The following is a 24658-nucleotide window of genomic DNA, read 5'->3' as shown; positions in this document are numbered from 1 at the left end:
GGGACCTGGGCTGCAGTGCCAACCCGGCTGCTGCATGCCCCAGCGTGGTGCCAGGGTAGCTCAGCGTCTTGCAGGGCTGAGCCCTCTCCCTGCACAGTCACCAGCAGCAGACTCCGCAGAGAAGCCTGTGCTAGCAACAGGAGGAGCGAGCCGGTAATTAGCAGTGACGGCTTCTGACCCGGGTGTCCCCGATCTCCCTGACTCTTGTAAAGGGAGTTATTAGTCAGATTTACTGCCTGCATGTGAAACAATTATCACTAATTACCATCAATTCATGACATTCTGAGATTTTTAACCACAGCATGGAAGTCTTACGCGATTAGAGAGACTGTCAGGGCCAGGGCTTTTCTAAAGCAACTTTCCAAGTGCTTTGCATGCAGCATGTTCCTGAAAGCACAAGATAATTCTGTGCCAATCAGATGACTTTTAATGCCTTCTGATCTGTACATAGTATTCAAAATAAAGTAGGCTGGCAGACTGCATTAGGTTTACACGGCAAGGTTTTGGTAGCACAAGGCTGCAGAGAGAGTCTCTGTGAGCAGAGCCCATAAGCTGCCCACATTAGGGATGAGCCCGCTCCAGCCATCTCCAAAAAGAGCCTACCACTGTCCAGAGCCGAGCCATGAGCACCACTGGTTGTGCCTCTGTGAGGTGGTTTAGAAAGGAAAAAAGAAAAACCAACATAACAGAACTGCTGCACAACGGCTGTGAGAAAGGAGCAAGAAAATGCAGAGAAACGATCCCATAGACCACAAGGTGAGTGCAGCAGGAGGCAGGGGGTGCTCCAGGCTCACAGCAGCATGTCCCCTGCGGCCTGTGGAGAGGCCCCTGGTGGAGCAGGCTGTCCCCCTGCACCCATGGGTCCCACACGGAGCAGATCTCCACGCTGCAGCCCCCCCATGGGTGGAGGAGCCCCCGGTGGAGCAGGTGGATGTGGCCTGGAGGAGGCTGCGGCCTGTGGAGAGCCCCCGCAGGAGCAGGGGGCTGGGGGGAGCTGCTGCCTGTGGGGGACCCGTGCTGGAGCAGTATGCTCCTGGGGGATGGATGGACCCCATGGGACGGAGCCGTGTGGGAGCAGTTCCTGAAGAGCTGCAGCCTGCGGGCAGCCCCCCCAGGCTCAGCTGGGGAAGGACGGCATCCATGGGAGGGATCCCACGGAGAGCAGGGACACAGAGGGTCTGGGAGGGGTGGCTGAGACGAAGCCTCAGGGAGTGACCACAGCCCCCAGTCCCCATTCCCCTGCACTGCTCGGGGAGAGGAGGTGGAAGAGGGTGGTTGGGGGGAAGGCATTTTTACTTGTAGTTTTCACTGCTCTAGTCTGTATGTGGTAGGCAATAAATTACATTTATCTCCCTTTTGCCCATGATAGTAATTGTTGAGTGATCTCCCTGTCCTTATCTCAACCCGTGGGCCCTTTTTCATCGTATTTTCCCCCCCTGTTCTTTTGAGGAGAGGGAGTGACAGAGTGGCATAGTGGAGCTGAGGTGCCCATCAGTGTTAAACCAGCACGCAGACTGAGACCAAAGCGGGCACATCTTTGCAGCAGGTAGCACTAGTCCTCCACCCCCCCCAGTTTGCACATGGGTGGATTGTGCGAGAATGGGACCAACACGGCTGCATGCGGTCTGGTGTGCTTCATGCTGGCAGCCCAAGGAGAGCAGGCAGCAGAGGGAGTGGTGGGGAAGAGAGGTGTAGGAAGGAGGGAATGATCCTGAACGTGCAGTGCAGCCCAGCACGACCAGACACAGACACTGTGGTCCCCAAACCACGCCTTGGTGGCACTGTGGTGGCAGGAAAAATTGCATGAGAAGGACATGAGTGCACCCCACAGATTGCCCCACTGCAGACATGAATAGAAAACAGGCCCAAATGGCCTTTACAATGTGCCTGACTAGACAGGAGTAAGTTCTCCACTTGAAATACTGTGTCATGGCTAAAGTAAGTAATTCAATAGTGCTTGGCAATTGCATAGTCTCTTCCTTATTAGATTTATCTCACAGTTCTTCCTTCCTCCTCTGTAGGGTTCTTTATTCAGAATTTGCTCAAATATTTTCCTTCAGAAGGTTTAATATCTCAAAGTGCAAATATCCAAACCCTGTATCATTTTGTAATTTCATACTCCATGGTTCTTTCATATGCATATCACTCATTTGCTATCCCTTTGAAGAATGCAGCTTGAGTAATGGAAGTGAAAGAAAAACCATTCAGTGTTGATTTTAATTGAACAAGCTCAGAAGCTGTGGGGATCCATGCCAGATTTCAGCTCACTCTCTTTTGAACAGTTATTAGTAGACTCTTTTTGCATGTGTGTCTGTATTTTTTTTCCAATTAGCAACTTCCCCAAAATATTAGTTACCTTATTATTTTTTCAGTTCTGCTTGTTTAGGATGTTTACTCCTAACAGTCACTCAGCCTGCTTTCTTTTCCTAGTCCAGTGGAATATTGCATTCTTTCTTTGGTGACCAAATCATCAGAAAAATCTGGATCTTGCCTGCATTCAAGAGGAAAATTTTAGAGTGACAATTGACTCAAATTTCGTCTAGCTTTTTCATTTAAATGTGGTTACACCAGTAGTGACTTTCTGTAGGCTTTAAACTGTGACTGTAAAGACTATAAATTAAAGATTGTATACTATAATGTGTTTATTGATTTATTAAGCTTGTGTGCATAAATGAGATTTCTAGTATTCTTCATGCTCCCATCACAGTCATCTGAACATGTGCCTTCAGCTTGTTGCTTGGATGCAAGAGAAGAGACGGGACATGTGGAAGGAAGACAGTGCAAACAGCTTGAATTATTGGATACCCTTTTCCATGCAAGACTTGGCTTAAGAAAAACACTTAAATCAGCAACTGGGAGAAGAGCAAACAATTTTTCAGTTCATTATGGAAACAAGCTCTCCACATGGCTGTTTCAGAAGCAGCAAGCATGCTAAGGGACTTTGCATGAAGGCTGGTGATACTGATTTTGCTATTTTCTGCTGAGATATCACCTCAACAAGGAAAATATAAATCACAGAAGAAAGAATGTGAACAGGAAAGAATTAAAAACAAACAAACAAACAAACAAAACAACTAAGCAAACAACAAACCAAAGAGAATGCAAGTATTAAGGAATGACATTTTTTAAATGTTAAGGGCACACCTAAATGCTACCAGAAGGGAGAAGGTGACAGGCAATAGGGTGCATCCTTAACTCAGCCACTCTGTTTTGTTAAATAAGCAAAGAGGTGGGTGTTGAGCCCTGATGATGCAGGACAAAGGTACCTGCACTATGGCCAGGTGCAGCCTGTCCCATGCACACATCACCCAGCACTTCTGCCTGCCTAAATGCAGCAGAAGCACACTCACATGTACAGGGTCAAAAGATTGCTAGCTCTGATGATGGCTCCTTGAGTTGTGTTCTGCATTTCTCCATCATCATCCCTGTCCCTGTGGGCCTGTCGAGGCTGAGAGAAATGGCAGGGTCCCTTGTGGCAGGTGCAGTTTGGGCCAGGCTATGGCAGCAACATGAGGTCTGACGCTGAGGGGGATGTGGGTGCTGTGCAGTGTGCCAGCAGGGATCCTTGTGCAGTGATGGGTGATCTCTGCCCTTAGATCCAGCAGGTTAAACTCCCTCAGAGGAAGGAGTCTAGGGCTTTTTTTTTTTTTTTTTTTTTTTCTCAATACCATTTCATCACACAGCAGCATTGCATGGCAGCATTGGGTCCTTTCCCTGGCCACTGGTATTTTTTGGCTCCCACCTCCTGCTGTTAGCTGAAAAGCAACAGTAAAAAACACTCCTGCACCAAGAACCAGGCGTCACAGACTGAAGGCAGTGTCTGCCTCAGTAACACCTGTATGTCCTTTTACAGCTGGAAAGACAGCATTGCTGGGGTTGTCAGCAGCCCCCTTGTTTTACATTCACCTCTGCCCCAGCCCCAGCACAGCAGTGCTGCCCTCCTGCCGCAGCGGCAGCTCCCTGTTGTGCTTGGTGCCTTTCTGCCCAACACCCAGCTTGGGCTGGCGGCTGGGGCGTTTGTGCCTCTGTGCTGTGAGTGACAGCCACCACCATGGTGCCTGCCCCCCACCTCGAGGGACTGCAGTACAGGGAGAGGTGCTCGTGTTACACCGGACCAGCATCTCTTACAAAACGGAGTTAAAAAATGGATTCATAACGGATTATTATTCACACATAGTGAAACAAAATTACTTAGTGTGCTAGATCACTACTGGATGTCCAGTTTTAATCTGTGTTAGTACTCCAGTTTATATGTAAAGAATTAAAAATACTTAGGATATGAAGGATATTAAACACTTTTTTGACAGACAGGTACCAATTTGTAGAAATCTTCATACAATCTTGTATGAGATTTAAAAAACAATCCAAACTACATACAGTGCTTTATTTTACTTCCTTCTCAAAAAGAAGATATGTTAAAAGATCAAACAAACAGTGCAATTAAAAAGATTTTCAAAAGAAGATAAAAAACCTGACAAAAGTAGGTTTCAGTTATTAAGCATCTCCTTTACTCGATTTCGTTTCAACTGATGAACCAAGTCTGCCTGAGGACCAGCCCAGACCCACAATCTCCCTCCTCTCCATGGCGCTTTCAGATGCAGGGACGGATTCACTGTCTGTGCCAGTTGTCACCAGATAGGGAAGCACACCAGAGAGCAATAAATCAATCTTTTGGTGGTAAAGCATCATCTGTGCTGATGCTTTACCACTAACAAAAGTACACTGGGCATAAACACAAAGCCAGTCTACCCTGAAAAAACTTAGAACTAATTATAAGGAAGAGGCTCAACCAACAATTTGCCTGGGTCAGGTTCATGCACAGCTCTCTCAGTGCCTCATTGGCTGATGAATGCAATAATTGGATAAGCCCTTACTCCAGCAAGCCTCTGTGCCTGCTGCAGGCTTGCACAGCTGTCCTGGCTTCTACTGAACTCCTGCTGCAGGCTGCTTAAGAGATGACACAACACCTAGTAACTAGGAGGAACTGTCTGTGCAATTTTTTTGTACAATGCAACAGCTCCCCCATCTTACAGACTAAAGAACTTAAAATGGGAAAAAAAAATAAAATCTTGTGAAACAAATAGTTGGGCAACTCAACATACTTCATTGCTTCTTCTGGAGGGAGAAGCTCACGCTAAGCCCTGTGCCAGCAGCATTTCCCATTTCCCAAGTGCTCTGGAGGAGGGGAAAATCCACTCCACGCAATGCTGCACTTGACATTTCAGTGATTAAAGCAGTGAATTTTCTTCTTGTAAAGATGAGTAAACACTGCAGTTTCCACATACTTTCTGATGAGGCACAACAGCCTATCATAAAAAGTAACATTTACTCCCTCTTGCCTTAAAGTTTTAGCAGGGATGCTAAAACTTGCAGTCACCAATCTGCTGCTGTTACTGCTGTACTGCACTGCTGCTGATCTCCTTTAGGGTGTACACACAGCACACTATATGAACAATCAGAGGTACCTAATGAAAAAGATTTTTTTTCTTTTTTTTTTCTTTTTTTTTTTTTTTTTCTTCCCCCAACACAGAGCATTTTGGTCAATGCAGAATGATGTATGCCTAATTTGTCACTCCTCCAGACTTGCACACAACCACCACCACCTTAGAAAAGAAGTATTTCTCCTTTTTTACCCCAAGAATAGTGTTCAGTTTTGCTTGCCCAGCTGTTTGGCAGCAATTCTTGCAGATGGTACCTGCTTCAGCTGCATCTTTAAGGAGCACGTGGGTTTATGGCGTGGGGCCAGGGAGGAGGTCTGAACTGATGAGGGACAAGCTACTGCTGCGAGCTGCCGCGGAGGGCAGGCAGCTGGGTCTGCGAGGCGTGGGAGCCAGCTTGGCAGCGAGGTGGGCACAGCACCCCAACCAGCCAGCTGCAGGCTGCTGGCACTGTGCCCAGCCCTTACGTCCCTGCTCTGTGAGCTGTTTTAGGGCTAGAAAGCTCATCAGAGCAGCTCTATGTATTATCTGGTATAAACCACTTGCCTCAAAAAGATCTCTTTTTAGTTCAGCCCCAAAAAACCAAGGTGATAAAATAAGAAAAAGACCGTGGGGAGGAAAGAGGTTAAGGAGTTATTGACTCTTTCAGAAAAAAGGGCAGTAATACTACTCTTGGAGGCTGGAGTAAGACAAAGCTCACCCCGAAGGTTTGCGGAGAAGAGGAACGGGCGAGGCACATGGTGCCTGAGCTCTGGAGCAGTGAGGGCTCCCCGAGGCCGGGGGGACCAGAGCTACACCAGAGCTCAGGTGAGCAGCCCTGCGCGCCCCCAGCCCTGTGGGTGACACGCGCCCAGGCCACCTTGGGGGCACACTGCCGGGCGTGCAGGGGCTCCTCAGGCATGGACTGGCCCCTTCCTGGGCCACCGAGGTCTCTCCCCATGCAGCCCGCCCTGAGTGCTGCAGGGAGTGTGCAGGCGCAGCTCCCCCTGCCCGACCCCGGGCACCCCAGCGAGGGACCCCAGTGCAGGGGGGACCAGAGGGAGGGGAAGAGCCCTGGGGTGGGAGCTGCACCGGCAGGACAGCAGGCAGCAACGCCGGCCCCAGGGTTCACTTTGCCTTGCTCTGACGTGGAACAGAATACGCTGGTGACTGCTCCTGCTTGAAAGCAGCTGAGGTTTTGCTCTAACAGGCAATGGAGCTACACTTGGCGGTGGGCACGTGCCTCCAGGACAGGGGCATCCAGGCAGAGCCTGACCGCTCACTGAGTGGCACCGCCCGCTGGGCAGCGCAGGTAGAGCCCAGTCCCCCTACAGCCACTGGTCCTTCAGAGCTGAGTCCGGGCTTGTCACCAACATGGTGCTCCCAGGAAGGGACTCTCCTGATCTGCAGCTGGAGCACCTTTCTTTCTGCTAGCAATCACAGCCAAGAGCATCCCCATGCCTTAGGGGCTGCCCTGCTTTAACCAAGACCCCAGGAGCTGTTACCAGGGGAGCGCACCTGCAAGGCAACCTGGAGACAAGGCCGAGGGCTGTGGAAGGTGACTGGAAGAGACATGCTGCGTCTCTCGGAGCATCGCTGTTGGCATGTACAGTGACCAGACGAACTGTGTTCCTTTCAAACAGCAGGGAGTGAGCACCCTCCAGCATACCCCCGGCTCTCCACACTCCCAGACACTCCACGGAGGAGCGTTTTCCACCAGGTACGTTAAGGAGGCAGTGGTGCCACTTCAACCCCATGTCTGCCATGGACCTCAGGCTGGCAGAGAAGCTGCAGCAGCCCTTGCACAGTCCCCTGAGGCCAGAGGGTGTGGGGCGTTATTGTAGCTGTCTGCAAGAAGGCAGTTTCTGGGCTGTGCTGTCACACTACCAGTTCAGACAGTGGTTCTGGACCAGTCCTCCTGGTGTGTTTGTGTTGGATGGTAGCAAACCAACGGAGCCTCCAGTATAAGCTTGACTCTGAGAGCAAGCTTCCGCTAGCAGAGCTTTTTCATTTCGCTGTCGCCAGGGAAGCCATATCCAAACATTGCTTCCTTTGTCAATGCCAGCCGCACAGCTGGCATCACCACCGTGCCAGCTGTCCTATTCCTGGGGCAGCAGAGGACTGCCAGAGCAGCAAACGCTGTGCACAGCAAGCCCGAGAAGACTGTCTAATGTGGTAGAACTCAGCCAAGACTGCAAACGTTATACCACAGAGCAGCTTCTTGTCTCTGCTCTCTCCAGAGGAGAGCACACTGTTAAAGCTGAGCAGGGCTGGACTCAAGACTGAGGAAAGCTGAACACACTGTCTCCAGCTCCAAAGGCCAACAGTGATAGAAGTGAATGTTTGGGAGAGTATCTTCATGAGCCAACCTCAGCAAATTCAGCTTTCTGCCTTGACCTTTCCCTTAGGGGAGAAGAAGAGTTAGTCATTCCCTCCCTCCAGCATTTTAGCCTCTCTGCCCCTGTAACAACCTGAACCAGATCCATGAAACAGCAGCTGGGACTTGGAGATAAACACTGACTTATGAGAGCTGCCACGAGTACCCAGCCTGGCTGCCAGGCCCTGGGCAGCTTCACAGGCTGCTGGAGGAGCAGAGGACGGCTGCTGCTCTGGGAGGGGCACTCCCCTCTGGACCACGGTCACAAGCTGCTGTGAAGACCACAAAAACAAACTCCTCTTCCCCCTCAGAGGTTGCAAACCGAGCAGTTTTCTTGGGTTGCACGGACAGACCCGAGCCTAGGAGCACTGCTGCATTCCCTTTTCTCACCCACACTGACACCACACATTGGATCCCGGTGCACGAACAGTGTCAGCAGAGAGGTGTGAAAACTGGCACCACATCTCTCCTTTTCTGGGGTGGAGCTTCCCCCACGTGCACCCGCAGCAAAATGCCAGGGTATCCCAGCAGCACTGCGTCCGCTGCCGCTGCGCGCACGGTGTGGTTGTTGAGTCCTCCCCTGCACCCTGCAGCAGCAACTGCCCTGTGTGCTGGTCCAGCTGCAGACAGCAGCACCCTGAGCGCCTCTGCCAGGGCAGCCAGGCAGGCCTGGGCACCTCAGAAGAGCAGGCAGACGTGGGCTATCCCTGCGGAGGGCAACCAAGGAGATGGCCCATTGCGGGGGGCGTGGGGCGTGCACCTTCCTCCCAACCACAGTCACTGGCAGGTGGATGAGGTTCGTTAGCTCGTCTTCAAGGCTTTCCCGGCAGTACTTGTCACACCGTTCTGCTGACAGTCCTGTAACACCACTGAAATTTTCTCACAAAAGAGAACCGAGCAAAGGTACCAGCGTTTCGTAGCATGAGATGCACTCTTCTCTCCGTTAGAGATCTCTGGAGCCAGACGACAACCTCTCAGTCCCTAAAAGCTCCCGAATTTATTGACCCCAGAGATAACCCAGCCTCTCCTTTTCCTGCCAGGATCATCCCCTCCACGTCAGGTGCCAGGGCCGTGCCCTCGGACCAGGCGCTCGCAGGACGGCTCCGCGGGCCCGGCTGCGGTCAGGGCCCGCTCACCATGCAGGTCAGCGCTCAGCCTCGCCGCCGCCTCGCCGCCGCTCCTTCCTCCTGATTCCGCGGGTTGCTTTTGCCGGACGCGCGGCCAGGTCGAAACCCCAGCACTCACGACGGGTCGCAGCAGTCCTGTCCTGTCCTGTCCTGTCCTGTCCTCTCCTCTCTCTCCTTTCCTCGCTCCCCGCGCGCTGCAGCGGCGGCCGCCGCCCGGCACCGCACAGCCCCCGCCGCCGCCGCCCGCTCCGCAGCCCGCGCCCTGCGCCGCGCCGGGACGGGGGGCGGCAGCGCCCGTGGGCACGGCCGAGCTCGGCGCCCCGGGACCGCGGGCAGGCGGAAGGGTGCCGGGTGCCGTGCCGGTGCCGTGTGCCGGGCGCGGCGCCGGAGCCGGTCCGGGTGCGGTGCCGGCGCCCCGCGCTCCCCCGCCCGGCGGCACGTCTGCGCGGCGGCGGCCGGCGGCTGCGGCTCAGCCGTGCGTGCGGCGGGGCGGGGAGGCGCCCGGCTCCTGCAGCCCGCCCCGGCGCGGCGGCGCGGCGCGGGGGAGGCGGCGGCTGCCTCCATGCTGCAGCGAGCGGCGCGGCTGCCCGGGGCCGGGGCCGGGGCCGGGGCTGGGGCCGGGGCCGGGCGGCCGCCGGCGGCGCGGAGGATGGGCGCAGCAGCCGCGGCGGAGGGGCGAGCCGCGGGCGCCGAGCTCCCCGCCCTGCCCCGCCGCAACGCCCGGCGCCGCGGCTGCTCCGCCTGAGCGCGCCCGGCGCGGAGCGGCGCGGAGCCGCATGGCCCTGCCGCCGGCCGCCCCTGCGCGCCGCGCGCCCGCTGCGCCGTAGCTGCCCCCGGGAGGCGCCGGGGCCGCCGCCGCCGCGCCCCGCGCCCGCACCCCCCTCCCGTCCGCCCGCCCGTCCGTGCGTCCAGCGGCGGCGCCCCGGCGCGCAGGATTACGCAGCGGGGCGCGGAGCGAGAGCGCTCGGCGAGGATTAACCTGGCGCAGGTACACGGCAAGGTCACCGGCCGGCCGGCGGGCGCGGAGCGGCGCGGAGCCGAGCGGGCTGCCCGCGGCGGGGCGATGCGAGCGGGCTCGGCGGGCTGCGCCGCCGCGTGCCCCGCGCCGAACCCCCGCCTCCCGCCCGCCCGGCGCGGGCTGCGCGCGTGTGCATGTGCGCTGCCGCCGGCCGCGCCGCGCTGAGCCGCCGCGCTCCATGGGGCCGTCCGCGCGGGCTGCCCTGCCCGCCCCGGCCGCCGGCAGCCGCCGCCGCGGAGCCGCTCTAGGATGCGGCTGCTGAGCGCCGGCACAGGGCAGAGAGGCGGCCGGCCTGCCTGCCGCGACGCCACGAAGCCCCGCCGGAGCCTGGCCGCGGCCGCCGCTGCAGGGGGAGCGCTCCGGACGCCGTCTTTCCCCGGGAGGCACCAGGTAATCGCGGGGCGGGCGGCCGAGCCCGGCCCCATCTGCATTGCAGCCGCCGGTCCTCGTCCGCGCGGGAATGGGCGCGGGGGGGCGGCCGCGGCGGGTCCCGGGCCGGCCGGGCAGGGCAGGGCAGGGCAGGGCAGGGCAGGGCTGGCCCCGCGGCGCGGCGGGCGGCGCCGGGACGGGGCTGGCGGCGGCGCCCGGGACGCCCCTCCCGGGAGGGCGGCGGCGGCCGCGGGGCTGCGCGGGGCGGGCGGGGCGGGCGCCCCGCGGACCGGCCGGGCCGGGCCGGGCCGAGCCGAACCGGGCCGGGCCGCGCCGCGCTCCCGCCGCTGCCCGCGGGACGGCGCCGGCGGCCGCCCGCGGCTGGGGGTGCTGCAGGGCCGCGAATGCCGCGGCGGCCGCCGCCCCCTCCGCGCCGCGGCGCGGTGCTGCCGCCGCCTGGGGAGCGCCGGCACCGCCGTGCCGTGCCGGGCTGTACCGGGCTGTACCGGGCCGTGCCGTGCCGGGCCGGGCCGTGCCGGGCCGGGCTCTCCGCTGCCGCGCCGTGTGCGCCCGCGCGGGGCTGCCCCTGCCCGGCGGAGGCGCCGCGGGGCTGCGGCCACGCTCGGAGCCCCCGGGCGCTCACGCGGGGGCTGCGCCGCCGCCCCGTCGGCTCCTGCGGCCGCGGGGGTGTGGAGCTCCTCCGGAGGGAAGGCGGCTGGACGGGGGGGGCCCCGGCTCTCCGGCACCTCGCCTGTCCCCGCGGCCGCAGGCTGCCGGCAGCCGCCCCGTCCCGCTGCCCTCGCCCGGGCTCACGCCTCTGTCCTCGGTGCTGAAAGGCTGTCCCCGGGATCCCGGGCTATGTGTGTGCTGCTGTCCCTTCCCCTCCCCTCTGTCTGTCTGTAGCGTACGCTTCTAGTCTGCGGGAAAGCAAATGTAGGACGGGAGAAACCTTTTTTGCTGCTGGAAGGTTCCCGTTTGGGGAGACGGCAGAACAGTTGTAGAGGAGCCAGCGGAAACCTTGCAGCCATGTTGATGTCAGGAGCAAACAAACCTGATTCCAGGGAGCAGCCGCAGCCGAGGAGGGGCCCGAGGGGGAGCCTGCACAGTCAGGCTGGCTCTGGGGCTGCCGCACCCAGGGGAGCACTGGCGTGGCTGGGCTGGAAGTGCTTTTGAAAGCCCCTTCCTTTGCTGCTTGCCAGCACTGGCTTGGAGGCACAGGATCTGCACCCACTGAGGTCTGCCATGAGAGTTAACGTGAGCACTGCCCTCTCTCATTGCCTTCTGTGGTGCAAGACAGCAGTGTTTCCTCTTCCGAACCTTTGTCTTGTCTAGCTTGGTCTGTCAGGTCTCTGGGACAGGCACTGCTTGTCATTGCATGGAGTGTCTGGAGCAGGACTTGCTGGTCTCAGTTGCAGGTGCAAACGTAACCTGACCAGTCCCCCAAACTGAGTGTGGGAAAGTTGGGTGTCTCTAGCTACGTCCACACTACGGCCTTCACAGCCTCCAGCTGACTGTCTTGGAGCCTGGATACCCATGCCTTGGTCATCTTGCTGTTCTGACGTCTTTCCCATCCCTGCTTGCATTTCACATGTCTCCAAAGTAACGTTGTGTCAGTTCATTCCTTGATTGTTCTTGGCTGAGTGCTGCATGTCCAGATGTGTTCAAGCTAATGTGGCCAGACAACAAACTTGTGAGATGGGATGGATCCACCCTGGGTCATTTTAGCCTTTTTGGTTACAGCTGTGTTTCTGAGCGCCTGCTGCTGCTCTACAGGAGGGTCTCAGCTGGTTCTGACAGCACAAATCGTGTCTTCAGATGTTTCCAGGAGCATGGTGTCCACCTGTGCTTTCAGGGCTGCACATGCCTTATGGTGCCTCATGGCCACTGGCTGGGATCCCCATTAGCTTAGAGACATTCCCCCAAAGCTGTGAGCTGTGTATGAGCCTATGGACTCTGCAGTGCTGCTGGAGGTCTGTCCTGGTGGACTGGAGTTGGTGTGCTCCAAAACAAGGACTCTGCTGATCTGGGTGTCAGGTTCAATTTTCTAAGAAGAACCATACAAGAAACTGAGTGCTGTCAGTGCCCAAACACCTTTCTGATGTACATTTCTAAATACATACTGTATTCAAGGGATTGTGCATTTGTTTAAATGCATAATAAATGCATTTAAATGCATAAGACTATCAAAATGCATACCCAAGCTTGCCAGCTAGGCCTCAAGTCACAAACCTTACTAAGAAGCTTCCCTTGACATAATAGCTTCTTTCTGAAAGAGCAGTTACTAGTTCTATCATGGCAATGCAGTCAGTGGAAATATATCCTGGATATTTCAGACATCTAGCATGAGTTTGAGGTAGTTTACCACTTTGATGGTTTACTAAAACCCATACAGGTACAGGAATGGACTCCAAACTGTGCTATTTCAGTGAGTGCCGGAGGGCTGGATGATCTTATCTTCCGTTTATGATCAAGAAAAAGGCTGGACTCTGTGGTGCAGTGTTATTCAGGATGGTTTCCTAGGGGTGGTTCTTGAATTTTTCATGTAACTCTTGTCATTTAGAAAGGCTTCCATTTGGCTACACAGAGATGAGTGGAGATAGACTTTGGTCATAACGCAGGGGAAGAAGGATCAGGGATTGTCTCCCTGGCCCAAAAATGGGGCTGACTCGGTGTGTGGCGCAAAACGGATCAGAACCCAAGAAAAAATGTAGCAGAACAGTGTGGCAAGAAGGAAACGGGTCTTCCCTGGTCAGATCTCCTGTGAGCTGCTGCCACTGCAGGTGGCTTAGTGTGCATAGTTTCACACAGAGTTCATGGAGAGCCTGGTGTGCCCCTAGGTACAGTCTTGGCAAGCAAGGGTGCCTGCAAGCTGGAAGCACAATGGGAAGATGAAGCACCTGAAGGTGCCTGGAGAGCTTGTTCGCCTGCTGGGGTGTATGGGGATATGTCAGATGCTGGAGAGCTAATGGCTTTCCATTGCTGATCAATATTTCCTATGCTTTCAGATGTGGTAACAGGTTCAGTTTTATAGAACAATCTTTGAATGTTCTCTGAGCAAGCAACCAGTCCAGAAAATCATGCTAATAGCTCTGCTATTAACAGGCCTGGCAGAATTTGAGCCAAACAGAAAAGGCTTGTCTAAGTGCTATTGAAGCGTTTTGGGCCAGGCATATTCCATGCATTAGGGAAGATTTGTACTCCTTTGACCAGACATTGCTGAGTGTTGTCTATTTATACGCATCTAAATATATCCTCTGCAGTCTTCAGACTTTTCTTGCTAGTAGTAAAATTACTTTTCAATATTATGCTATTAAAATGTGCTTGCTGACACTATTTGATGAGTTTCGTGCTAAGAGATATGTCTCTGCATGTGTTTTAAATAAAAATTATTCTTGAAGTAGTTACCTAAAATGCTTTGGAAGTAAAAGCATGTTGTCAGTGCAGATGGATAGCAGAAAATAATGTAGTTGAACAGAAGCACTATTGGAGACATGCTCAAGCCTCTAAGGCCAAATTCAAACCAGTACAGGGTTTTGTTGCTTAAAAGTGAACCACTTCTTCTATAAATATATATCGAATGTGTACTTTGCAATGAAAAGGAAATATTTGCTTCCAATTAGTCAAGTATATCTCTGGTATGCTGAAGTTTGAGACATCGTTCTGGAAACAAAATACTGAAGAAGCACCTTCTCATTTGCTGCGAGTGTGTATTGGGCCCAGGGACCCAGCCGGTGCTTTGGTGCTAGGGCCTCCCCTCCTCCACAGCAGCACCCAGGGTGGCACCTGCCTGCCCTTGGCAGCAGGGGGGGTCACAGCGATGGGAGGATGGGAGCAGGACTCTCCTCCCCGGGTTAACTGACCGAGCAGCTCCCGATGGAGAGCAGGGCCCTGGGTGAGCGGGGAGCCCGTGGCCGGCCCTCCACCCAGCCGTGCTGTGCACCAGGGAATAATTGCTGGTGGAGGAGCTGGTCTGGGAAGCTGTGTCACCGAGTGCTGAGGTGGAGAATAATAATAATTGCTGTCCGGGTCGTGTTTTGGAAATGGTGTTACAGACCCAGGGGTAAAAGCTGATGCCCTAATTCCAGGCTATCATAAATATTCCAACAGAACCCTGCTGCAAAAGCGAATGCAATGATGAGTCCATATCTATGTGTGCATTTCTCCTGCAGTAGTGAGGGTTTTGTGGGGCTCCTGAAGAGGGATGGAGACCTTTGATGTATTCCCAGATAACAAACAGCATCCCTCATTGGGTTGTGGTGATTATGTGGCTGTCTGTCTAGCCTGCAGCCCATCATGAAACAGTAATAACAGTAATTTTCTTTTCTGTGGCAGCTCTTGCTGATGGTTATTGGAGAACTGATACAGCCCGTAGAGGAAGTGAGAGGAACTGGTATTCTTAGGGCATGGAGACAGGGCACAAAGAATGTAAAAGCAGGGTTCTCAGAAGTCTTCAGACTGGTGTTTCATGCCCTGATGTCCAAGGACAGGCACTGTGCCCTCTTCAGGCCCTTGAATCACAGAATCATACAATGGTTTGTGTTGGAAGGGACCTGAAAGAGCATGTTGTTCTACCCCCAGCCCCTGCCACAGGCAGGGACACTTTCCACTAGATCAGGTTGCCCAAGCCCCAGCCTGGCCTTGACCACCCTCTTGGATGGGGCATCCATAGATTCTCCGGGCAGCGTGTTGCAGTGCCTTTCCGCCCTTGGAGGTGGTGAATCCTAGGTCCAGACTCTGTTAGCCAGAGGTCTGTGATGTGGTCAAAGGTTGTGGTGCCAGGAGCCTGGCCCTGGAGGCCACTGCCCGGCCAAGGACCGGGGGACATGGATTTCAGTAGCAGCTATGTTAGCTGACAAATCACCCTGTAATTTAGAAAGGTGTGTAGTGGCGTCTGTGGTGTCTGAAGGGAGGAGGACCTGGGGGCAGGTCCCTGGCCAAGCATGTGCCCAGGTGGTGCCTGGTCCGGAGGGCGGTGGCAGCGCTGGGCCTGGGGGCTCCGTCCACACAGGCCCTGGGGGGTGGCTGCCTGCTGGCCCTGGCCTTGGCGTTGGTGGCCTAGCTGGTGTGGCAGCTTCCACCTGCCTGGGGATTAAATCAGTCTGCAGATAATATTTGTTCTGAGATGGCTGAATAATGCAAAGGGTGATTTGTCAAATGGCTAATGGGAACCCTCAGTGAAGGCCTCCTTAATTGCGTAGCATGTGGCCAGAGTGACTCTGAGTGCCTGAAGCTGGTTCCCGATGCTGCGAAACCTTTGCCTAATGCCTTGCTTTTGAGGTTGCTCTTCCAGATGAAGTTTCTCACCAGGAACTCTTAGCAAAACATTTCCATGAAAACACGTGATTAGGTAACTTTGCTTTAAAGTTGAATGGCTTTTTTGTCCTTTGAAGTTTTTGTTCAGGCTCCTCTGTCAAGATCATGTTGGATTGCTTTTTGGATTAGAGGCATAAAACTGTTTCCATTGCCTCAACATTGTTATGTTGCCAGATATCTGATATTCCCTTGGTACGTCACTGTAATTCTTTGTTTTGCGTAGTCTCTGTGGCTGGCCAAGGGGGACGGAGAGACCAGAGGCCTGAGCTTGGCAAGGAGCCCGCAACAGGGAGGTGTGACAGCTCTTTACCTACCATAGCACGAAGACTGACCACCAGCTGTAATACAGCAGTGAGCAAAAGGCAGAAGCAGTGTAGTAGAAAAAGTCCGACAGACAGGAAACCCCCAAATGTGTTTTCAGCACACTGGTGGGAATGTTTCTGGTCCTAGGATTTGGGCATGGGATTTCTCTAACAGTACTGAACAGTAATTCAGAGACTTTATGCTCCATGTGGATGAGACGTGGTTTGAATTTCTTCTAGGTTTTAGCCAGAGTTAAGAATTTACCCATTTCATGCAGTCTATCCCAGCAAAGGAAAACACATACAGTTGGCAGCATTGCCTGTGCTCTGGAAAGCTGCATTGTTTTTGTTTTCACCAACACACTCTTAAAATACTTGATGTAAAGCCCCCTTCCAGGCTTCGTGGGATGGCGTCTGAGTAAGGCGAGCAGGACGTGTTGCCTTGCCAGCTGTGACTTAGTGGCTGTGCTGAGGACATGGCATTTCACATGAGAGCCCCTGCTCGGGGCCACAACCCAGCTGCACTGCGCCGGGCTACCTTTGAGCCTGGCTATGCTTGGGCTCCTCACTGCTCCACTGAGCACTGGCGCCACTGAGCAGGTGCTGCCACTTGTGTTGGTCTCAAGTGCCACGAGAGGACCCTTAGGACCCTTCCGCACCGACACAGGGCTGTGTGTCTGCCTCTGCCAGGTTGTGAGGAAACCAGATGAGACAAGTACAAGCCTCAGTTCAGGCTGTGGTGGTGTTTGCCCATATGCAACTGCAGGGTGTCCCAGCAGGCTGTGTTCAGGAATCTTCTTGGATAGTCTGTGGCAGGGCTGGGGAGGTGGTGTAGGTTGGTCCATGAGGACTTTCCTCACAGTGCAGCTTGTGAGTCTGCAGCATTTGGGCCCCTTAGGTTATGGCTTTGGTTCCTAAAGAGGCTTTGTTGCACAACCCAGTGCCACGATACAACTCCATGGCTTCTCTCTGTGTATCAGCTCTGTGCATACCCTGTTAGAGTGGGTCCAGAGGAGGCCACAAGTATGATCAGAGGACTGGAGCTCTCCTGTTGCACAAGAAGCTGAGAGAGTTAGGGTGTTCAGCCCGGAGAAGAGAGGGCCCTGGGAAGGCCTTCCAGCAGCCTTCCAGTTCCTAAAGGGGGCTACAGGAAAGCTGGGGAAGGACTCTTTGTCAGGGGGTGTAGTGATAGAACAAGGCTGATAGTAATGGCTTTAAACTTAAAAAGGGTAGATTTAGATTAAGTATTAGGAAGAACTTTATTTTTGTGAGGGTAGTGAGGCACTGGAATAGTCTGCCCAGAGATGCTGTGGATGCCCCATCTCTGGCAGTGTTTAAGGCCAGGTGTGATGGAGCAGCCTGGTCTAGCGGAAGGTGTCTCTGTCCATGGCAGGGGGATGGGAACCTTATGATCTTTAAGGTCCCTTCCAACCCAAACCATTCTGTGACTCTGTGGGAGAAACTTTGGGAAGGCAGCAGACTCACAGCCTGAAAGACCTGTGCTGTGCTGGAGACAAGGATTGTGGAGTGTGTGTGGGGACGACCAGTGTGCCAGGTGACATTTCACTGCAGGGGCTCTGCCCAGACTCTGCGAGCAGTGCACCCACATGGATGCCCCTCTTTGGGCTGCTCAGCGTTTGGTGCCCTGGCTGTAGCGGTGATGGACTGGGCCACTCCAAAGCATGTTTGGTCCCTGTCACTCAGACTGTGGCAAGGGATGCACTTGGGGACCAGTTCTGCGGGTGCAGTTTTCTTTCTAGTTGTTCCTTGTTCCCTTGCACAGAGCCCCAGTTCTCACCGCAGATGATCACAACAGTTGCCTCACATGCACCTCCCCATCTCTGCATCCCCGTGTCTGCAAGCAGCGAGAGGCCCTCCCGTTGTGGGCTAGTGGAAAACCCATGGGGATATGGTTAGTCCTCTGCTGCATGTCTTCAGCTGTCCAAGAAAAGGAGGTTTGTTCATGTTCCAGATAGAACTAAGATATTTCAGCTGATGGTTTGTTAAAAATAGGTGTACGCCTAACAGTGTATGTGTGCGGTGACAGGTAGGTGCCGTGCTTCTGCTGCTGCCCCTTCCTGCAGTGAGCAGCCATAAATGGCTCATCGTAAATGGCTCTTCAGCCCAGCCCCCACAACTGTTTTTGCAATTAAAAGATTCAGAGCAATGCTTTGGTCTTGTTCTAGTAGTATAATGCAGTTTCTGTTTTATTTTATTTTATTTTATTTTATTTTATTTTATTTTATTTTATTTTATTTTATTTTATTTTATATTTTATTTTATTTTATTTTACATTTTGTCAGAAAACTTTAGCACTCCAGTCAGTACTTCTCATATTTCAGCTCCATAAAAATGGAACCAAATCGGAGTTTTGCTGGCGTAAGAGCTGAGCATGGTTTCTTGTCTCATGGCATCCTTCATAGAGGCCTGGCACACTGGCAGTGTAGTCCTTCATCCAGCCTAGTGCTTAACATACTTACCTAGGTTTAGTTGCAGTAATCCTTTTAGAGTCCATAGGACTGTGCACAGGGCTAGAGGAAGTGCATGCCTGAGGGCTTGCCTGGCTCAGGGCCCTACTGGCTGTTATTAGCCGTGTTACTTCAGCAATATAAGGTCGTGCCTTATGGACTGCTGGACACTGCTGGACACTGCTGGACATGCAGTTCCACATGCAGAGGAGCGTGCTGTTGGGACCTGCTCCTCCGCTGGGAGCGGCGCAGAGCTGGCACCTGCCCAGGGCAGCAGCAGAGACATGAAGAGGGGTTTCCTGAACTTGCTCTACTCGGAGAATCTGCTAGAAACAGTACAAGAGTTGTGCATGTTGTGAAACATTGGCTTTTAAAAATTTAGTAGAAAGTCATAAATCGCAGTGCCATGAAGTTCTCTGTGTGGGGTGGCAGATTTACAGAAAAACACATCTCTGGAGGGGCTGCCACCTTAGGAGGAGGTTTTTGTTTCTTCACATGACATACGGTGGTCTTATTAAACGAGCACTGGTCATTAGGGTTGAGTGATGACCTACTCCCTGGTGTGATGGGGAATAAGAGCAAGGGCAGTGTGCCTGGCTGCCTCGTGGCGTGCCGTGCGCTGCTCCCGGGCATGATGGTGCAGCTGGTGTGGCTGGGGCTGGGGGCACTGGCCCAGCTCTGCTCTGCACTGGGGCTGTGCTCGCTTTGCTCCCAGTGCCGTGGGCGCAAGAGAAGAAGGCGGCAGAGCTGGCTGCTGGCCTGGCCTCTTCCTGGGGCACTGGCCCCTCTCCTGTGGAAGTCAGATCCAGGACCTGGCCCTGGCCTCGCTGAGGATGCAGGGTCTCAGGGCATCCCCTGGGTCACAGCACCGGCCCCCGTTGCCCCGCGTGGCGTGTGGGCTCGTGGGCAGCTGGGCGAGTTGAGTTGCAGAACGTTCGTCCCTCACCGTGGTCCTGGACAGGGGCTTTGTTTGCTCTGCTGTAAGTAAACAAGGAGAGCACACTCCAGTTTGCTTTTTGTGTTCAAACAGCCTGACCTATAGACATTTTGATGCGGTTGTTGAAATGGGAGGTTACTTCCCTCAGGGCTCACATTTCTGTTGTATTCATTATTGCCCATTACTGCCCTGGGTCAGACACTCTGTTTCCAACTTGTTTTATTTCAGAGGCAGTCTGCAAACAAACACCTTCTGTGTATTGAAGCAATCCCCATGTCCTTCCCTTCCCATAGAAGGAAAACATGATAAATACCATGGAAAAAGATGTAGTAGGTAAAGAAGGATAGTTACAGCTGACTGCTAGTTACACATGACAACTGTATGGATTTCTAAGGGAACAAATTAGGAATATAGTTTATAAATGAATGTTCCTAGTGCAGCGTTGTGGAATATGTAAAAACGAGTAACAGATAAACTGCTCAGGTAAATGCCGCTTAACGCGATCAGCGATCAGCGTTAGCTCTGTTTGAGTATCACAGCCCCTCACTGTTTGCAGACGTTGTGTTATTGTCTTCCACACTTCCACTGGAGGATACAAACAGCTCGACTGAATGAGCTTAATTTCTACCAAGAAGCATTAGAGAGGCCTGTGTACAGACTGTGTGACTGTATTTGAATTGCATCTGGAAAGTTAAAATAATAATAAATAAATAGCAATAATTAGGAGTAAAATTCCGGCTGTCAGAATTTTGCTCTCAGAATGCAGAGTTGCCATCTGAAATTCAGGCCATACATGAAACCAGATACCCGAGTGGTTCCCTGATGGTCAGTAATGCTTCTTTGATTTATATTTGGAATGTGGAGAGAGGTGAAGGATAAAAGAGGAGAGTGAAGGGCACAAGCATTACAATTACCACATAAATCAGAAGAATCATACTCTGAGGGTGCAATGTGTTTCTCCTTTACTGCTGGACACAGAAAATCTAAACCAAAACATCTCTGCAGAATACCCATTCATCTGGTGGTGCACTGACTGCGTCCATGCAGCATGGCAGGGACAACGGCTTGCTCATTGTCCCGCTGCATTGTGCCGTGTCCCTCTTCAGTTTACGTTCTGACCAGCAGTGCAGAGATTGCAAATAATGCTGAGTATTAAGATGCAAAAGCAGTATTAAGTAGTATTAAGATGCGAAAGCAGATATTTTACGCTGTAGGCTGGATTCTTAACTTAGATTTGTGTGTGCAGGGCGTCATGAAGCAGGACATCCTATTGCTTTTAGGGGAGTCTCCGTGTGCCCTGTCTAAGCATGCTAGGTTTCACTTACATAGCCTTGGTTTGTGTCTATTTTAGCAAGTGGTGGGGGCAGCAGGAGAGCATTTCCAGGGTGACATGATGGGTGGTAAGGGGCTGATATCCACACCATGTGTGTCTGGGATGTGGCACAGATCTGGCTTTGGTAAGGCATCATGGACCAGACGGGGGTCAGAGGCTGGAGCACACGGAGCGCGGGCAGAGCGTGCTGTCCTGTCCTGCTGCGTTTCCCTGGGAGCAGCCCCGAGCGGGGCTCCCCAGTGTGGGGTGTCCCCTGGGATGGGGCTGGCATGGAGCCTGGCTCGCTGCTGCCGGCAGCGCAGCTCTGCAGCACGCAGCTGCGGGGCGCTGGCTTGGCTCCGTGCAGGCTCGGCCCAGGGCTGGACGGCAGCGTGTGACACTTCTTATCTTGCCAGCTCAGAAATGCAGTGCTCAGGGCATCCTGATGGATTTGTGACACTCCCTGTGGGACTTTGTGCTCATAAACCAATTAAAGGATTACATTGTAATAATGTGGAGAGTATTCTTTGTTCATTAAGTAATGCAGGTATAATTCAATTAGTGACAGGCTGACCTGCTGATGTCAAGATGTGGATGCCAGCCAGGTCAGAGTCTTGAGCTCTGCTTTCTAGCTCAGCGACAAGCTCCCTTCTGGCCTCTGAACCAAAATGGCAAAAGCTGGAGAGAGTAGCTACAAGCTAAAATGCTGAGGTGGCTGCGCCTCTGGTTGCTCCTCCTGCCTTGCAGAGAGCTGGTGGTAGAAAGTCAGGGGAGAGTCACTGCAGGATGCCCGGTCTCCCTAAGAGCTGCCTCTGATCACCACTACTCGTAGCAGGAGGGGAGCACAGGCAAAGCTTCAGTCCAACCCTACGTGGCCATTTCCTCATCTCTTGCGCCATGCTCACTTGGCGCCGTCCTGGGTAAGGTAAGGTGCGGAGGCAGCCCTGATACCTACCACGACCATGGCTGTCCCCAACATGAGCCGTGCTGCCTGTTCTGGTGCCGCCTGCTGGAAGGGAAACCCAGGCCTTGCACAGCTGCATCTGCCCTCATGCCTTTGCAGCAGGACCTGACTCGCCCCAGCTTTCAGCATGCAGCACTCAGCCTCCGCACCTGCATGACTCTGACTAGCTAGTGTGTGTTACTCCTGAGCAGTCATTAAAACAGCAGAATTTGTTAAGGTTTTTACTAGTGTTCGTTTATGAAATGTTTTCAAGCTTGGCTGGGTATTTAATGTTCAGCATGGCTCAGAAAGCACAGTTTGACCAAACTGTGAAAGGCAATTTGCTCCCAGGGAGAAGCATGCCATGCAACATGGCCAGCCCAACTCGAGCGTGCAGCTGGGACCAGGTGGGTGCAAAAGGTGTTTCTGGACTGCCAGAGATTTCCAGAACAACCAGTGGGTTTTACTATCCAAAACAACGATGCTGGTCAAAATCATGCTCTGGTTTTCCATGCAATCCCATGACAAAATTATGAGGAATTTGCAGCAAAGATGAGGCAATGCCTACCGTGTTATATGTTGAATGCAAATACAGTGAGAAGATACCTATATTATCTATACGTATGTGCAAATACAGACATAAAATCAGCTCATGTAGCCTTGCAGTGCTGGCACAATATAAGCACCAGACAGCACAAGAGAATAATCTGAGGACCAAGGAACGATTTGTAAGCCATGCCCGTATTTTGCAGCACTTACTTTCTCAGTTGCACTTTGCAGGGAGTTTGCTTGGCTGCCAGTTACTGTTTGCCAGGAGGAAAGCCCCAACCTGCTAGTAGGCTGGGCAGCTGCCTTTGCAGCAAACTAGGCACATATGGTAAAATAAATGAGACCTGGGCAGTAAGCTATTCCCCCACTAAGGTGAGAAAAGCCAGAGGCACCCGCCTGCCATCGCTGGGGACAGCGCGGCCTCGGCCCCACGTGGTGATTGCTGCGTGGCTGGGAGCGGTGCGGGTTTCTGTCCAGTTTGTGCTATATTACATTGTAAAATCGTGGCTCTCCTTACAGAAAGACCCACCACTGGAAGAAAGCGTGTACTTTTTTGGGTGAAGGGGGAATGCTGATTTTCCAGCTGCTGCAAGGCCCTTATACAGTAACCGTAGCAACAGGGCTTCAAAGACAAAGGGTTAAGGTATGGGTTTCCCAACTTCTCCATCTGCACAGGCAGTGTCCTTCCAATGCCATTGTCCACCGCAAGAGGTGACAGGAGCCGTGCGGGGGGGGGGGGGGGGGGGGGGCTGGGGGGGCTGGCTCTATCCCCTCGGGGGGCTGCCCCAGCTGAGGCCCCCTGGCCATGGGTGCCCTGGCTGCTGGTGTGTGCCCAGAGCATGCAGCCGCACAGCACCCTGCACACCTCAGTTCCCCACGGCTTACACCTTCGGCTACAGAACCTGAAATGTGTGAACAGAACTTGAACCTCTCTGTGTGCTGCTTCTCTCCCAGAAGCTCAAGCAGCTTCTTCAAATCCTTTCCAAAATTGTAAGATTTGAGCCCATTTGCTTGGAGGGCAGAAGTGGAAGCTTGGGGTCTCCGTGGTCAATCACAGTTTAGCAGCAATTCCCTGATGCTTAGGGTCAGTTTTCACATGCTGGTGATGCCAAGCCGTCCTGACATTATTTCTTTTCCCATCACTGTGTGATGCAATGTCTGATTTTCTATTTACCTGTGCCCTGCTGCTTCTCTTTAAAACATGCAGTTAGTTAAGGCTGTAACTTTGACATGACATTCATTCCCATAAAGTGCTTTGTACACTAATATGGTACAATCATTGCAGTAAGATGGTATCTAAATGCTTCTAAATGTCAGTCCGTGTTGATGCATGGATGCTGCTTCATCAGGAAATTAATTGCAAATACAACACCTCTGGGCATCCTGGAACAATAGTCTCTGCAGTGCTCCCAATTACCAGCCAGCACTTGCACAGAAAAGATAATGGCATATGAATGAGTTAATGGTAGTTGGAGGGGCTGAAGGGAAGGAGGATACCTTTTACAAATTAATGAAGGGGAAGAAAACAATAGAAGGAAAGTCAGTTCCTCGGCAAATGAGGACAGGGATGGAACCGGCAACCTGCCTACATAACCAACTTGATTTAAAGTTGACTTTGTCATCCTTGCAACGATGGCTTCATCTCTGCAGTGTCAGAACAGCAGATCCAGCTGCTCTGGACTGTGGAGCTCCCTGTGTGCAGCCGTCCGAGTGTTCTGTCCCTGTCCCTATGTCCCTGTGTCCCTGTGTCCCTGTGTCCCTGCCCTGAGCCTTGCTCTAGGGGCTGGGATCTTCTGTATGCCCACATTTTGGGTTGTCCACGTGTGACTGAGCTGACCCCAGCTCCGGCTTGCCCTGCCACCAGTGAGCTCCTGTGCCTGGGGCTGCCCATCCTGGGCGAGAGCTGTGCACCCCTGCCCTGCGCCCACTGCTCCCGGGGACCCCTGGGCTGTCCCGCTCCCCAGGGCAGGGCAGTCCCATCGGCCGGGCAGGATGCCCGGACGGCGGCCCTGTGACTGCCCCCATAGGACTACGCTGCCCAGCCCTTGGGGCTTGGCTGCAGCACGTGGTGCTCCCCTCTCCAAGGGCTGACCTGGCTGGGCTCTGGGAGAGGAGCGGGTGAGCAGGAGCCCAGCTGGGTGGCAGGGGGCTGGCTGCTGTGCAGCAGTGCTGGGGAGGTGGGCTGAGACCATCTGTGTGCGCCTTGCCACTGCATCCCATCAAATGGCAACAGCTGTTTGGCAGTGGTCTGTGAGCCTGCTGGGCTAGGCTTGCCTCCCAGACGAGGAGCAGGAAAGAGTGAAATACCCATGCTCCCAGCCTGAGTCAGGGCAGGGCTGAGCAGCATTTTCCAAGGGCAGCCTGGACATCTTGTGGGTTCTGGTTGGGGATGAGAGGGCAGGAGGGGCCCTTGTGCAACCCTCTGTGCATGCAGTACTGCCAGGTCTCCTGAAATTTGCTAGGCTGAAATTGCGGGGAGGTGGAAGCTGAGGCTGAGCTCAGGTCAAGGGTGCCCTGCGGTGCTGC

General features: G+C 53.8%; 1 protein-coding gene and 1 long non-coding RNA gene across 6 annotated transcripts in view; both read left to right on the top strand.

Moving 5' to 3' along the window:
- The first annotated feature begins 276 nt into the window (after positions 1-276).
- On the top strand, positions 277-3401 carry LOC311437716. 2 transcript variants are annotated; one of them, XR_014693657.1, is made up of 2 exons: positions 277-756; positions 2708-3401. It is a non-coding gene; the product is annotated as an uncharacterized lncRNA (long non-coding RNA). The 2 variants fall into 2 exon arrangements; XR_014693658.1 differs by having other exon boundaries at positions 2431-3401.
- Positions 3402-9641: 6240 nt separating this feature from the next.
- LRFN5 (leucine rich repeat and fibronectin type III domain containing 5) overlaps positions 9642-24658 on the top strand; it is a 57954-nt gene continuing 42937 nt past the window's right edge. For 2 of the 4 annotated variants that reach the window (XM_084521532.1, XM_084521530.1), the window contains exon 1: positions 9935-10329. The gene's annotated coding sequence lies outside the window, so the exon portion shown is untranslated. Of the gene's footprint in view, positions 9910-9934; positions 10330-24658 lie in introns of those variants that run through there. The other 2 variants (XM_084521531.1, XM_084521533.1) reach the window with 2 other exon arrangements.

Source organism: Aythya ferina (genome assembly GCF_964211825.1).
Source record: "Aythya ferina genome assembly, chromosome: 5".
Classification (NCBI taxonomy): domain Eukaryota; kingdom Metazoa; phylum Chordata; class Aves; order Anseriformes; family Anatidae; genus Aythya; species Aythya ferina.
The sequence above is the reverse complement of the archived record's forward strand: the minus strand, read 5'-3'. Positions and strand labels throughout refer to the sequence as shown.